General features: G+C 34.5%; 2 long non-coding RNA genes across 2 annotated transcripts; both read left to right on the plus strand.

Moving 5' to 3' along the window:
• The first annotated feature begins 282 nt into the window (after positions 1-282).
• On the plus strand, positions 283-613 carry LOC122031019. Its single transcript, XR_006125705.1, has 3 exons — positions 283-300; positions 390-413; positions 514-613. It is a non-coding gene; the product is annotated as an uncharacterized LOC122031019 (long non-coding RNA).
• A 256-nt stretch (positions 614-869) lies between these two features.
• Positions 870-1,146, plus strand: LOC122031028. Its single transcript, XR_006125707.1, has 2 exons — positions 870-986; positions 1,080-1,146. It is a non-coding gene; the product is annotated as an uncharacterized LOC122031028 (long non-coding RNA).
• Positions 1,147-14,267: the final 13,121 nt, after the last annotated feature.

Here is a 14,267-nt window from a genome sequence, read left to right on the forward strand (position 1 = left end):
TAGATATTGACACATTTTATAAATGTCATCATAAATAATAAATATATTAATCTAACTTATACCATGTATTGTTTAACCTAGATAAGATTAACTTTTCCCAAACGCCCGTGCCTCGTCTCCGCCACCACCGCCGCTGGCCTTGACTTTTCCCAAACGTGTGTGCCCCATCTCCACCACCGCTTCTCCTCGATCGTCTCCGCCGCTACACCTCGATCGTCTCTGCCACTGCGCCTCGATCGTCTTTATCGTGCCCCATCTCTGTCGTAGTTGCGCCCCATCTTTATCCATTCGCCGCCATGGGTATATCTGTTCATCTCTACTGTCCTTAATTGTTTTTTGTTCTTTTTTTTTTGTTTCATCTTTCATTTGTTTGGTATGACTTTTTGCAGCCAAGATCAAGATTGGCATCAATGGTAGGCTTTCTTTTTTGTTTCACAGGAGTGTCTTTTTAATTACTTACTGTCGATCTTGGTTTCTGTTGGGTTTATCTTTTGTTTTGTTGGCTCGCTATAGGTTTTGGTAGGATTGGGCGATTGGTCGCCAGAGTCGCGCTCTAGAGTGAGGATGTGGAACTCGTTGCCGTCAATGATCCATTCATTACCACCGATTACATAGTACTCTTTAGCGTGTCGATCTACCTATGCGGTTACTTTTTTATGCTTTCTTTTGGCTTTACTAGTCTGATTTGTATATTTATTGTGCTTTGTTCATTTATCTTCCATCAAAATATATTATTTAGAAGTGGATGGTCGCTACATATATAGATCCAAACTGCAGATCCTATGGATTAGATTTTTTATGCTTTTAGTTTATACTATGTTTCTTTAGCTGTATCTTAGATCTGGCTTTCTAACTCAGATACATTTGTAGACATACATGTTTAAATATGATACTGTACATGGGCAATGGAAGCATCACGAGATAAAAGTGAAGGATTCCAAGACCCTTCTTTTGGGAGAGAAAGAGGTTACTGTCTGTGGCATCAGGTGTTTAAAATGCTATTGTCTGTTCTGAAAGAAGTAGCTGTTGTCACTGAATTTTTTGTTGGTGTTATTTACTGAGATTGTGGTTGTGTTTAGGAATCCTGAGGAGATTCCTTGGGGTGAGACTAGAGCTGACTTCGTTGTGGAGTCTACTGGTGTCTTTACAGACAAGGACAAGGCTGCTGCTCACTTGAAGGTAGTTGATGATACCATATGCCAAGTTGCTTTATGATGCTGGAATATATAACTGATGAAGACTAATCTGAGTTTGCTTTGGAATATGAGTGAGATCAATTTGATTGAATGAGGAAGAGTTTATGCTGTTCATGTTTAAGGCGAGCATATTCCTGCCAATAATGTTCAATTTTTTTACTAGTATTTCTCAAATACATTCATTCTACGCCATGTTATCTAGCCTCATTTTTGCACACATACATAATTATATTTAGATTTTCCTAGCATTACACAATTGGTGGGATAACATACCTGCCTACTGACTACCAGTGACAAGAAAATTGCCTAATGCTTTGATCTTTTGATATGAATTGAATGGATGGAATTGTATTGGTTTTTCAAAAATGATTAAGGTGATGTCGAAGAATTGATCGACCTCTATTTAACATTTTGAAGCATATATATTCATGTTTTTTTTAACTAGCCATTTTTTTTAACTTTTTATTGGAATTGTGATGGATAAAGGTTGATTTGAGGATGCACTTGGAGGATTAATAGCTTGACCTTGTCATCTGGTATGATATACAATATTTTAATTAACTACTATTTATTGTATATGCTCGTCATGTTGTTGTCTTTTTAAACTAATATCAATTATATTTGCAGTTGATAGTTAATAGTTAATGAAGAAGACTTCTACTAGATGCATTTGAGTTTTGTGGCATAATAGCAAGACTTTTCATCTTTGCAACTTTGAAAAACATGAGGTTAGATTTTTAGTTTTGTTGATGTGTGCTGTCTTTTTATTTTTCTTTAGTTTCTAGTTTCTCTATCGCTATTATGTGTATATTTGACCTTATTTGTGGCACTTTCTTAGAACTACAATGTTTCAAAAGTTTTCCTTATTTTTCTTTTTCTTTTTAATTTGAATGGAAGAGTAAGGAAAGGATGTGTGACTTCTACTGCACTAGAGAGATTCTTTGGTTAATAAATTTATAGAAAGTTGTATTTTTATGCTAGGCTTTAACATTCAAGAACAATAGCTAGCAATCCCTTCTAATTTATACTGGTTTCATATTTCTTTCCAATATGTTATGATTTCACAATGTAGAGCTTTCCCAGTTTATCATTTGGTATGATATTCACTAGTTTGAATTAAATTTAATCTCTTTATTTTATGCTACTTTATTTTTTTTATTTATACAAATATATGAATTTTTATTGTAGGTGACTAGAATATGTGATAGTTGAAGAATGAAGATGCTCCACAACACTTTCTTGAAGAATGAAGATGCTTGGTTATGTTTTGCTTCACGAGATTTATTTTTTTTTTAGTTTTTATAAACTAAATACATTAGATATATTTGTTGGTGTATATATATTTTTTGAGGTGACAAGTTTGTCAGCACATTAATGATTGCAAAATTAATGATAATTATTGATTAACAATTTGATTTCTAGTTTAAAATTTTTATTTGTATTTATGTTAATTTATTATGTGTGAATATTATATTATGAAAATATTGAAAATAGACGATGTATTTCATAATATATGATATTTTTTAATGTTCTTATAGACTAGTATAAATTGACATTTGTAAATGTCACTATAAATTACATAATGATGCATTTTAAATTAACCTTATAAACTATCATTAGTGACATTTTTTATTGTCACTACAAATAAAATACAAAACACTTATAGTTGTCATAAGAAATGATTTTAAAGAGCATATAAATTCATCATCATTATTATAATAACAAGGAATGTATGAGTGTCATTACAAACTTTATAGTGACTTTTTTGTCATTATAATAATTATTCATGACATTAGTGGTGTGATTATTTTTATGATATAATGACACTAGGAAATGTTATAATGCTTTAGATGACATCACTATAGAGGACATTTTTACTTAATGTCATTATATCAAAAGTGTCGGTATAAGTAGTATATGATGACACTTTCAAATGCCATTAAAAGCATATATTCTTGTAGTGTGATGATTGGTTAACTCCTACCAAAAATGATGTTTGGTCCTACCAATAGTTTTCTCATCATATTTATTTCCTTTGAAACATGAGTATTCTTTGATACAAAAAATACAAATTTTGGAAATTCAAAACAATACTCATATGGCTAAGACTGATGTATCAAATATTTGTTGAAATTTACAAAGTAGTAATAGATACTTAACAAATTATATCAAGCTTACCGTCTTATGGAGCAGTGTTGTCAACTTCTATAAAATCTTCAACCGCTGTTTGAGTTTATGTTTGTAGCTGTTGCGAAATGGAAATCATCTATTTTTATTGTAAGCAAGGCGTCACATAAAACTCGTCCAACTTGGAAAATTTTAGGGCAAACTCACAGGATGTAGCGGTGGGGAGGAGAGGAGTGTGTCGGGCGAGAGGGCACTCAGGGAGGAGAGGATGGATCATGTCGTACGTCGCGGCGAAGGAGAGACTGCGAAGCGGCAAGCTTCTCGGCGAGAGAGGGAGAGTGACGGTAGAGGGAGGCGTCAAGCTTCTCGGCGGAGAGGGAGCGTTGCGCGACGCACGAAACCTCCTTCACAGCGAGAGATGGGAACAATGCACGAAACCTCCTTCACGGCGAGAGATGGGAAAAAGCCCTAGCCTGCGACTTTGATTTTTTGCTTTCCTTTTAATTTTTTTAGTTCTGATTTTAACTAAGGTGACGTGGCTTGCCAACTCACTGTTGCCGCACCAAACCGTAGGAGACAAACCGCAAGGGAGCACTTTTGTATATATATATATATATATATATATATATAGCTACGTTGTAACTACGATGATAATGTGTAGAAATTACTATGTGAACGGCTACAATTTTATTATTATTTTTTTAACACTATTGTACCAGTTATAATTAACTACTATAAGGTATAGTATTGGAGTAATTACTTAATAATTTTTATAATTATTTTAAAATGATTTTGACTAAATCGGTAAAAAATATTTTGACATAAGAATATTTAAAGTTTTAAAATTTTCATATTTAAAGTTTAGCTACAACTATGTAGCAACTATCATTGACGTCGAGCAGAATATAGATTATTCTGGGGCGTAAAGTTATAGAAGGATTAAGAAGAAACAAGATAGAAATAACAAAATAAGAAGTAACTCAAGATATGTTTTAAAAAAAATCTTCTTGAGAAAATAAGAGCGGGAAATAAAGAACAAAAGAGATATCGCCGTAACGTGGCTTAAGTGAAACCAATTGATTCAATATGAAAATAACTTGTCCCCAAACATCATCTAAGCATAGGTTTATATAACTCTCAAAACCCTCAAAAAAATCTAAACAGAAAAATAATCAACTAGACTTATTCCCTAAGATTTAGGATAAATTAACTATCAAGACTCAGTTTCTAAGATTTAGGACAAAATTAAATATAAAAAATAAACTAAACTTAATTAACGGATAACTACTTAAAAAACCCAATTTTGGATTATCTCTTACATCAGTCGCCTGGAGTTGAAGAGAACTCGTCCTCGAATTTAGGGTGGGTGTATCCAACTTCAGAGCACAATGACTTAGGTGTTTTACATTAAAAATATCAGAAGTTTTTAAATGACTAGGAAGTCGCAACCTGCAGGCATTGTCATTAATCTTTTCTAGTATCTCGCAAGGTCCAATCTTTCGATCTTTGAGCTTGTTGTATTCACCAACAGGGAAATAATCACGAGTTAATACAAGTTAAACCATATTACCAATACCAAAAAGAACCTGACGTCGATGCCGATCTTCCCTGATCTTGTATTCGGTGTTGCTTTCTTGAATAGCTTGCTTAACATACTCATGAATAACTCGAAGATGCTCAGCCATCTCCTCAACCTTGGGGTTAGTTTGTTCGGGACGCGAAATAGGGACTAAATCCAGTACCCCAGATGGGTTTCGTCCATAAACAACTTCGAAATGACTCAAACCAGTGGTCCTGTTCTTTGATCTATTGTATGCGAATTATGCTTGAGGTAAAACTAGATCCCATTTCTTCGGTTTGGTTCCTGTGAGACATCTCAGAAGATTTCCTAAGCTCGGATTCACTACCTCAGTCTGACCATCTGTCTGAGGGTGATAGGTGCCGCTGAAGTTTAGCTTTGTCCCTAGCTTTTCCCATTAAGTCTTCCAAAATTGACTGCCAAATTTAGTATCATAATCCGAAGTAATAGTTTTAGGAATATCGTGTAAATGCACAATCTCTTTGAAGAAGAGGGTGGTAATCCGAACAACATCCATGATTTTTTTGCATGCCACAAAGTGAGCCATCTTGGAGAATCGATCCACCACAGCTAGAATAGAGTCTGCAGTCCGTTGGGTGCGGGGTAAACCCAATACGAAATCCATGCTAACCTCATACCAAGGGCCTTCGAGAATTGGTAAGGGAGTATACAAATCAGCATTGGTGAGGGTTCCCTTAGATTGCTGACAAATAAAGCAACGATCCACGAAATGAGCTATGTCACTAGTTAGCTTGGGCCAATAGAAGTCGGAAGAGATGAGGGCTAATGTCTTATCTCGGTTAAAGTGTCATTCGTTATGTAATTCACTGATAATGTGTTGTATATCTAAGAAAGATCCAAAGCCAACAACCTTAATACTCATGGTAGTAAGCAGGGAAGAATGATAGCTTAGAGCATCTGCAACACAATTAAGACTCCAGGATTGATGTTTCAGCGTGAATGTGAACTCTAGAAGTGCTAGAACGGGTGCTTCAGTCATCTTTTCCTTCACCAGTTGAAAACTATTTGTAGCCGCTTCAGTCCACTTGAACTCGGGCCCCTTGAGATACTCAGTGATAAGAGCACTTAAGGTGTTGAAATTCTAAATGAATCGATGATAGAAAGAGGCCAATCCATAAAAATTTCAGATGTCGTGAATGGTTTTTGGCTGCGACCACTCTAAAATTGCATCTATCTTTAATGGATCTGTACAAACACCATCAGTAGACACTATAAATCCAAGAAACAAAACTGAGGTTGTGAAGAAAGAATACTTCCTGTTGTTAATGAACAAATGTTCTACCTTTAGCTTCTCAAAAACAGTGTGAAGGTGATCAAGGTGCAAAGCTCATGTCGGGATATAAATGAGGATGTCGTCCAAGTATACAACCATGAATCTTCCCATGAAAGGTCGTAAGACTTGATGCATGAATTTCATGAACGTGTTGGGTGCATTGGATAATCTGAAAGACATGACCATCCATTCGTACAACCCATTTTGTGTCTTGAAGGCAGTCTTCCATTTATCTCCAGGCTTGATTCGAATCTGGTGGTATCCACTCCTAAGATCAATCTTGGAGAAGATCTTTGAACTGGAAAGTTGATCCAACATGTCATCTAGGCGAGGAATCGGAAATATATACTTCACCATGATTGTGGTAATGGCTCTACTATCAATATACATGTACCACAAACCGTCTTTCTTTGGCACGAGTAGGGAAGGGACTGCACAAGGGCTCATACTCTCATGAGTATAACCTTGTCTCAATAACTCCACAACTTGTCATTGTAGTTTTTCAGCATCCTTAGGTCTAACACGGTATGCCAGCCAGTTAGGTAAGCTTGACTCCAGAACGAGGTCAATCTGGTGTTGAATGTCACTTCTAGAGGAAAGTCCCGGAGGAAAGTCTTTATCCATCAAATTAGCAAAGTCAGATAGGAGTTGTTGCACCTCAGTTGGTAGATCCAAGTCTAGGTCTATTTTATCGCTTTTGTAAGGAAGCAAAGTATAGACCATGTCTTCGTGCTTCATCTTGTTCAAAAATCTGGACATAGAAAGTAATGTAGAGTTATTAGTTACCAAATTTAAAGGGATTACATCTCGCTCAGACTCTGAATAGAGTGCAACCACGTCAGAAGACCACGATCTCATCATCTTCCTTATAAGTAGCCTCTATCGTCCTTCTTCTAAATTCAAAAAGAAAGTTGGTAGCTTTATTTTCTTCTCGTAACAACTCCAAGGGGAATAGATGATTGTGTCACTGGATGCTCCTGCATCAGACGCCTCAGGTTGAAAAGAACTCATCCTCGAGTTCAAAATAATGTCTTCAACATCCATAGTCTCCCTTTTCTTCGCATTGTCTTCTGATATAGCACAAATTGCATCCTCAAATAAGACCAAAATCTCATGGTAATCACCATAGAGTACCTCGTCAACTTCATCATCAAATATCAGTTCGCCTAGTGCTTCGATCTCGTCTTCGTCGTAAATTGGATCACCGAATAATTCAATCTTGTCGTCTTCTTCACTGCCTCCTGCAATTGGATGATCGGGAGAGTAGGACTGGTCGTACTCAATGTTGTAGAGGTCCACATCCTCATGGTTGTCTCTGCCCCCGTGAGAGGAAGGGGGCACGTAGAGGCACTGGGGAGTTGGTGTTGTCTCGCAGTTGTAGGTGGTGGGGTGGTTGAACCCGCATTTCTTGAAACTAAACTTGTGCTTGGACAACTCTTCTCGATTGGAAATTAGAGATTTTTCAAAAGGGGAATAAAGGAACTTACGATATTTACATTATCGTGTTGCTAGACGTTGAGATAATTTTGTGACTTGTCTATGTAGATACTAAATTTCATCCTGGGTACTATGACCACAATGTGAGGCTTCCTCAGCCGGAACTTGCCTTTCACGATCATGACCACGTCCACGACGACCCTCCATTAGATCTTAATGAGCTCTGATACCAACTGATGCCAAGCAGAATATAGATTATTCTGGGGTGTGAAGTTACAGAGGGATTAAGAAGAAACAAGAGAGAAATAAAAAAATAAGAAGTAGCTCAAGATAGGTTTTTAAAAAAAACTTCTTCGGAAAATAAGAGTAGGAAATAAAGAACAAAAGAGATGTAGCCGTAATGTAGCTTAAGCGAAATCAATTGATTCAATATCAAAATAACTTGTCCCCAAACATCATCTAAGCATAGGTTTATATAACTCTCAAAACTCTAAAATAAATCTAAACAAAAAAATAACCAACTAGACTTATTCCCTAACATTTAGGATAAATTAACTATCAAGACTCGGTTTATAAGATTTAGGATAAAATTAAATATAAAAAATAAACTAAACTTAATTAACGGATAACTATTTAAAAAAACTTAAATTTCAAGTTCTTTTCCCCACCTTGAGAAGATATTTATTATTTACTTTAGTTCGAGTTCGTTTTAAAGTACTTCCATTGGTATGCGCAAAAAATAGGCTAATTCAGCAGCTTTTTGTTCAATTTCTTGTGGACTCAAATTCTCATCAGTACGAGTCAAGGGAATGGCTCCTTAGCCCCTGATTTCCATATAAAGGACACGACGAGTATAAAGACCCTCTTTAACCTCTATTCTGATTGATTGGATATCTCTCATAAGGAACTGAAGGAAGATGCGACGATTTATTCCAGGAAATCCCCAACGAAAAATACACACTCTTCCCTCTTTTCTATCGAATCGGTCATAACTGTTACCTACATTCCACGAAATAGTGCACCACAAATAGGAGCTAATGAACATACCCGTGATCCTATAGAAAGACATCACAACCCCTTGAGGAAAAAAAATGATTTGCTGAGATGGAAATACAGAGACATTGTATAATAGTCAACCATAGCTTCTATAATGTAAAAAATTAATTATTTTACTTTAATCAACATTACTATACATAAACACTACTATATCAAAAAACTCCTTATCAACTTGGTCTTTATTAAAATCATTTTAATTTGGCTAAAATTAATTCAAAATAGTAATAACAGTGTTAGTATTAGCCATAGTACCAATTATGAGATGATTGTAAAGGACTTCTTTTATATCATGTTTTATTATTAATAAAAGACAAAGTTGGTTATTATATTTATTTTAGTTGAGTGCTGAATGAATAAGTATAATAATATCCTAGGGTAGTAGGTTCTAGTCTATAATATATCAATTAGTTGAATTAATAGTGGGATATTGTAGATATACATAGAACACTACTCTTAACTATTCCTAGTCAAGCATTAATATACAAGAATAATATTAATACGTTGAGATTAGCATGTAAGTCAATGGATAACTTAATCTCACAAGTCATGGATACGAGATATCAGGTTGACACATGGATATATATTAGAGAATATGTACTGAATGACCCACCATGAGAATCTTTTATGGATGGTTATATGAGTGTCATAAATATGCTCATAGTGACTATTAGTATGAATAGTCCTTAGACTTAAAGTAACTATGGTTCCCTACATAAGGTGTTGTATACTTTAGTATCAGCAAACGCCACCTATAACAAGGTGGATAATAAAGTCGATCACTAGGTATGCAATAACTTATGCGGAGGGATGTGAGTGATGTAGATGGAATTTATCCCTTCCATATGACGGAAGTGATATATGTGGGCCCCTTGATTAGTAGGACACAAGAAAGCATGGTCATGCTCAAATAAGTCAGTATGCGATATTGAGCTTATTTGATTAAGTGTGTCTACTTAGAGATCAAGAAACACAAAAATTGATAAGAGGATGACATGATTTATACCTCATTGATCAATCTAGATATTAAAAATAGAAGGATCAAGTCATACAAGATAATAGACATAGAAAGGTTAAGTCAGATCTTGGCATTCCCGTCACTTGGGTAGCAATGATGCTTTGCTAGATGTCACTCATTGCTTATGTATCTAAATGTTGATTTGGATACATTGCCAACTTTACGAGAACCTATTGGGTCATACACAAAGAACAATTTAATTTGAAGATGAGTTCATATGATAGATCATTGGATTAAGTCTAATCTGAATTAAACTCATTGAGTTAGACTCAATTGGATCCAATTGTTGGATTTAGTCAAACTTGAATTAAACTCATGGAGTTAATTTGTAGTGATGAGGGTAAATGAGTTAGACTCATTGGGTGAACTCGAATTCACCAAGTAAAAGAGGAAGACCAAAACATTTTTCATGAAAGATGAATAAGATCAATTCATGAAGGAAGATCAAAAGGTACAAGGACTTTTGCTATTCCATGAGAATACAAAAGGTGTGATTCATTGATTTTCGGCCATAATTTGAAGTGAACAAAGGTGTTCATTTTGGTCTTCTTCTCCCTCCACCGAAATCTCCTTTCTTGGTTGCTAACACAACCTTAGGCGGCTTTCTTCTCCATTTATTGAGTTCATGAGATGGACGAGAAGCTTGTTCGTGTGGATACTAAAAGAGGCACGGACGCTTGTTCGTCTTGAGATCCTAGCTATCGAGAGTTTGTTTGCACGCGACAAAGGTATAACTCCCTATAATCATGAAACTTAGTATAAGTATATGTTATTTTTTTCCTTCGCATGGATCTTCTGGAATCTAGTTAATTTTTATTGCGCTTTGTGCATGTTTAGCGCGCTAGATCCCTACATACGGCTACATAGTTATAGTTAAATTTTAAATCCTAAATTATAAATCCTAAAACTTTAAAATTTTAAATCATAACACTATTATATCAAAATATTTTTTTATCAAATTAGTTAAAATTATTTAAACTTTATCTAAATCACTTTAAATATATCAAAATAATTTTAAAATAGTTGTAATAACTACTTATTATCTTCTGCAATCATATAGTAGCTACTTAACTTAAGTACAATATTATATTAGGTATTCCATATGGTAACAATTATAGAGTAACTTCTATATATTATAATATCTATTGGTAGCTGATAGCTGATAGCTGTTATAACAACATTGGAATAAGAGGTATTCTTGAAATATAATATTTGATGGACATCCATTTGATTTTTTTTTTTTTTTTTTGAAAGAGACTTATTTTTTATGATTTACATAATTTGGGACATTTTTTTTTGTCATAAATTATATTTAAAATAAAATATTTATATTCATAGGATTATGTTGATTTCAATTTCAACTGGCCATAGCATAGTTTTCTGGTCAAGCTACTTCTCTTATCACGAAACACAAGATAATGTAGTATTTTTATGTGAATATATAATAGAACTGCATAATTTTTCCTATTACATTAATGAGGCATATCTAATATTGTTATCTTTAGTTATGCATACGATAGCTATCTATGTATGGTAGGGACCGAGGACATCATGACATTGTAATACTACTTGTTGCCAAGTTTCACTAAATAAGTAGATCTCAAATGATGTCAATATCAAATATGCATTTATGAAACTCTTTACAAAAAGGACTTCATGGAGCTCATTATTCAGTATAAATCACATGCCAGTGTAGAATGTTGACACACCAAGGACTATTTGTCAGTGGTCCATGCTACGGAAGAAAAGGAGCTTGAGTTGCAAAAAAAAAAAAAAATGTTAACCTAATAGAATTATAGAAAAATGATGTAAAAAAAAAACAAGTAGCCTAAACACTATATCTTTATAGGAGGGGTCTCTCAATCAAGTCCTAACGAGCTTCTATTTGCACAAAGTGATCTAGTAAGGCCTAAACCCAAAAACCCTAAACACACCAATCGCATGCTCCTTGGGATGTATTAGCATGGTGTTAGTCCAAAAAGAATTATGGCATGACTGACTCCAACTCCAAATATGACCCAAGCAAGACACCATGAATCCATGAATGGACTTATCCACGGGCAGGATCTGAGCCAGTTACACATTGATCTGAGTTTAAATCTATCCACGGGTTGGCCAGTTAGGTCCTATCCACTTAGACTATAATAGATTGACATCCATGTTTGTTAGTTAATTATTTAATAATTAATCAATAGTTTTTTTATATAAAAAAATAAATATATTTTCAACTCTATAACAATTTGTTTATATTAGTATGATTTAAAAGTTAGAGAAAATGAGTAAAAATAATTTTGACCGTTAGACCAAAAGTTTTGTTCATTGGGGAGGAGAGGGGAGGATTTTTTTTTTTAATGATTCATATTATTTGGTCATTTTTATCAATGGTTATGATTTAATGACATTTATTCTCTAAATTTTATAAATGAAGAGTTAATATCATCATTTCCACATCATATTCTCTATTTTCATCTTTTAATTCTAAAATCTCAATCGATTATGACTTTAATTATCTAATTATAATGAAAGGAGGAAGTTCATCATCTCAATTTCAGAGGGGTAAGGAAATGCTAATGAAGATCACAATATTTAATTTACCAATGATAAGCCCAAGCAAATTTCGACATCTGAGATACAAGGAAGTACTAATGACACTATTTCTAAGGTTTAGGATACTTCATTAAAATTATAAGGGATATGTAGATAATTTAAATACATGCAAACTATTTTTTAAAAATTTTTGTATAAAATTTTAATTATTTTAAAAAATAATAATAATCTTGAATCGTGAGTCGTAATCATAATCATCTAGGACAATTAAGATTAATGGTTGACTTATCAAAAACTATCGAACTACGATTCTAAATCTAGTCGGGTCTACTAGATTATGAGCCTGAATTATATTTGGCTCAGACCCTTGCTGGGTCGGTTAAGGTTCGGGGGCTATTAACTCGTTGAACCCGATTCAACGCTAGTCTAACATTTTTTTTAAAGATTTTTTCTTTATAATTGTTATAGATGTTAAAGAATTTGTTCATCAATGACTAGAACTGAATCTCCAAAATGAACACCAAATTTTCTAACTAAATAGACTATAACTCTTACTGTTTTATATGTTAATTAATAATATTCATTTGTTATATTGTTATTTTTAATAATTAGAGAAGGAAGAGAAGTGCTTATTCATTCATTATTTGTTAGTTAATTTATAATTCGTAAATGATATTATGTGTGAGTTAATTATTTAATAACTAATTAATAATTTTGTTTCCTATATAGTTATCCTTAACCATCAAGATGGTAAACGATTTTATGAATTTTATATAAAAAATTAATATAATAATTTTAAATTGTGATAAATTATGATGCACTATGAACCGAATTGTGAATCGTAAGATGAATCGAATCGTGAATTGTAACCATCTCAGATGGTCAAAGTTAAACGATCGACTTATCAAGAATCATCAAACTATCAATTTTGAATCCTCAGTTTTCAATCATCAAATCATCTGTTTCAAATCATGTTTCAAACCGTCAATCGAATTGTCAATTTAAAATCATAGAATTGTCGAACCGTCGATTCCAAATCGTTAGAATTGTTAGTTCCGAATTATTGAATTATCGAACCATTAATTTCGAACTATCGAATCATTAGTTTTGAACCAATTCAATTGAACCGTCAATTTCAAACCGTTAGTTTCGAATAGTCAAATAATCGAACCATCAATTTTGAACAATCGGATAGTTAGTTTTGAGCCAATCAAATTAAACAGGCAATTTTAAACTGTTGATTACGAACTGTGATCGGGTCTATCCCCAAGTGCCAAAAGCCTGGGGCAGGTGTGTAAATTCAGTGTGCGTCCGCTGCAAATCTTGATTCTGTTGATCTCGCTGCGTCTCTTTGAAACTTTGTTATTGTACGTCTGCCTCAGTGCATCTGATGCATGGAGTACCGAAGCTAGGCTGTTCATTCACCTACTACCCCTACTACCACCAGTCTTCAATACGCTCCCTCAGTTGGCCGAGGCATTTGGTCTTACCAGACTGGTCAAACGCTTCCGCTCTTCTACAGTTCGGAAAACGATCGCCACATGGCCTTAAATTTCCTTCCTCACTTTTCTTATTTTCTTCTTCCCCTCCTTTTCTTCTTCTGGTTCTTCTTCTTCTTCCTCCTCCGGACTGATATGTGGGATATATATCTACTTCTGTCTGACACCGCACGAGGTGCTTTTTGATTTTGGGCGAAGGTGTTCGCAGTCGCTTGATGCATTATTTGGGTGAGTGATTGGGATGCATGCCTTTTTTTTTTTTCCGATGCGCAGAGGCGGAAGTTGAAGTGGAGAATGGAGATATGATGCAGTTGCAGAAAAGCTCATCATGCCATTTTTAAACTGGGAAAGTTTGTGACATCGGGTTTCTGGTTCAACGCATGGGAGGAGGAGTTGATTGTGGGTTTTCATAAATATTGGTGGGGAAGAAAGGCTGAGTTTTGTATGCGTTTAGGTGGCTGGCGGAGGGAAGGGAGATTGAGTGTTTGGGGTATTGATTTGGATGGAGGCGGGGGCG

This window comes from Zingiber officinale, chromosome 11A (assembly GCF_018446385.1).
Source record: "Zingiber officinale cultivar Zhangliang chromosome 11A, Zo_v1.1, whole genome shotgun sequence".
Lineage (NCBI taxonomy): Eukaryota > Viridiplantae > Streptophyta > Magnoliopsida > Zingiberales > Zingiberaceae > Zingiber > Zingiber officinale.